Here is a 3,144-nt window from a genome sequence, read left to right as displayed (position 1 = left end):
TTTTGGACATGATTTCTATAACAAGAATATGATACATTTGACAAAGAATTGATTGGAAGAAATATTTAAAGCAAGAAGATTCAAACACACACATACTAAACATGAATATGAACCCTTAAGCTATTCAATAGTTATTCAAAATACATACACAATAAATGATTAAGATCTGATAGTCACACATGTGGGTTACATACATAATATGGAGTTATGCATATAAATTATTAGTTGCTCACAAGTCCTTTTAGTGTCATTTAGGTGCATGGAAAGGCAGTTTCTGTGCCATTCTGTGGATGAGGACATATTCTGTGAAGACCAGAGGTTAAAAGGTCTGTAAGGAATCTCAGTCTGTTCTTTGTCGTCGAGGTGGGGGAAATCAATCCAAAGAGATCGTGATCGTCACTGGTTTACGTGTGATGGTCATGCTGTGCATCTCTGACCATTTAATCTTGATTACTTGACCCCGAAATTGACAATCTCCTTGGAATTGTCAATAAGTGTGTTGTTTAAATGCTGTGAGCTACTCAAAGCTGCTAGTTGGTTCAGGCTTGTGGCGCCAGGATCTGATTTACGAACATCCTGTGCCTCTGTGGAATTCGGCTCCTCGTGTTTCAACTGTTCTTTATCAAATCTTAAATTGTCTGATTCGGTCTGATACCCTACAGTGATTAGCACATCCCCAAGTTATGCAGAGGACAGACAGATTCGACCACAATACCAAAAAGAAGATACTATGTCTGCTTTTGAAGAAACTGATAGCAACATTTTGGAAGAAATGGTACAGCACCTTAAATCGTCAACCTGCTATCTTGACACACTTCCCACATATTTTTTCAAAAGGGTGCTTAACTGTTTAGAAGCAGATCTCTTAGAAGTGGTGAATGCCTTAATTCTTTCTGGGACTTTTCCAAACTCCCTGAAAACTGCAGTTGTTAAACCCCTTCTGAAAAAGTGCAATCTTGATACACCATATTGAGCAACTACAGGCCAATATCAAATCTTCCTTTTATAGGCAAGATTATTGAAAAGGGAGACTTTAATCAGCTGAACAAATACTTAAACTCAAATGGATACCTGGACAATTTTCAATCTGGATTCCAACCGCATCACAGCACAGAGATAGCGCTCATTAAGATAATAAATGATATTCGCTTAAATTCTGATTCTGGCAAAATATCAGTGCTGGTACTACTAGATCTCAGTGCTGCGTTTGACACTGTCGATCATTACATACTATTAGAGAGACTGGAAAACTGAGTCAGGCTTTCTGGTTCAGGGCATACTTAGAAGGGAGAGGTTATTATGTGAGTATAGGAGAGCATAAGTCTAAGTGGACGTCCATGACATGCGGAGTCCCACAAGGCTCAATTCTTGCACCGCTCTTGTTTAGCCGGTATTTGGTGTGATTCTGGAGACAGACCTTAGTTTCAGTAGTCATGTCAAAGCAGTAACTAAATCAGCATACTATCATCTAAAAAACATTGCAAGAATTAGATGTTTTGATTCCAGTCAAGACTTGGAGAAACTTGTTCATGCCTTTATCACCAGCAGGGAATATAAATATAAACATATATGTCTGAATATAAACCTAACAGACCACTCAGATCATTAGGATCGAGTCAGTTAGAAATACCAAGGGTTCACACAAAACAAGGGGAGTCCGCTTTTAGTTATTATGCTGCCCGCAGTTGGAATCAGCTTCCAGAAGAGATCAGATGTGCTAAAACATTAGTCACATTTAAATGCAGACTCAAAACTCATCTGTTTAGCTGTGCATTTACTGAATGAGCACTGTGCAACATCCGAACTGATTGCTCTATATTTTATGTAAAATAATTTTCTATTCTTAACTGTTTGAAATTCATTTTAAACCTCAAATAAATTTTTTAATAATTTTCAAAGTTTTTGATGTGATTATTTTTTATTATTATTTTCTTTTCTTTTATGTAAAGCACTTAGAATTACCATTGTGTATGAAATGTGCTATATAAATAAACTTGCCTGGTCTTGCCTTGCCTCCTTCTCGTTTACTCAAATGTACGTCATTGATTACGTTGCATGAGTGCACATTACTGGTGGAACCCTTGCAATGGGCTGAATTGGAACGTCCTAAGGCCCCGATCACACCAAACGCGTTTTTTAGGTCTGACTTTTTTTTTTAAAAGAGCAGTGCCTGCATTTTTTATGTTGCTAGGCAACCACCAAATCAGCTGTCCTGTCAATCTAATAAAAGGATTATACACACACTGCACGATTTTAGCCCGATTTTTCACTCGTCAACAGATTTTGCGAAATTGCCGACAAATGCCCGACATCAGAGGCAAATCGTCGCCGACGCCCGCGAAATATTTGGCATGCTAAATATCTGGAGCTAATGCCCATATTCTTTGTATGGTAGAGAAACACTCCTTAATATTTGAGTAGTTAACAGTCCATTTCACAGATAATGCACAACTTGTCAATAGGCCTTTCCAAGGTATTGGTCTTAGTTTTAACCAACACACGTCTTACCAGTCCTTTTTTATCTGGAAACGCTTTCGTGATTCTTCCAAAGACCCAAGAATTTCTTGGGGACGAGTCGTCTATTATCAGGACAACATCTCCAACTGAAAGGTTTTTCTTTACTTAAGTCCATTTTTGACGCTCCTGGAGCAAAGGTAAATATTCACACATCCACCGCTTCCAGAATAGGTCAGCAAGATACTGAATTTGTTTCCACTTGCGACGTGCATATACAGTATGTCTTCTTTTTTGAAAAGTCCAGGAGGTAAGGCTGGTTGCCTTTTCATTAATAACAGGTGGTTAGGTGTCAAGGGTTCCAGATCTTTGGGATCATCTGTTGTAACAGTAAGTGGTCTGTCGTTTATTATTGCTTCCACTTCGCACAGAAATGTATGCAAGCTCTCATCAGTAAGTGTTTGTTCTTTCAGCACAGATCTCAGGATTTTTCTAACAGACCTTATCTGTCTTTCCCACACTCCACCAAAATGAGAACCAGAGGGTGGGTTGAACATCCACTGTATTCCTTTTTGCAAGAGAGTGCTTTCAATTTTTGATTGGTTCCACTGTTGAATGGCTTTGCGCAGTTCAACCTCAGCACCTACGAAATTAGTACCGTTGTCACTTCTCATGATTGACACCTGACCC

This window comes from Sinocyclocheilus grahami, unplaced genomic scaffold (assembly GCF_001515645.1).
Source record: "Sinocyclocheilus grahami isolate Dianchi unplaced genomic scaffold, SAMN03320097.WGS_v1.1 scaffold1556.1, whole genome shotgun sequence".
Classification (NCBI taxonomy): Eukaryota; Metazoa; Chordata; class Actinopteri; order Cypriniformes; family Cyprinidae; genus Sinocyclocheilus; species Sinocyclocheilus grahami.
This window is presented reverse-complemented; position numbering follows the sequence as displayed.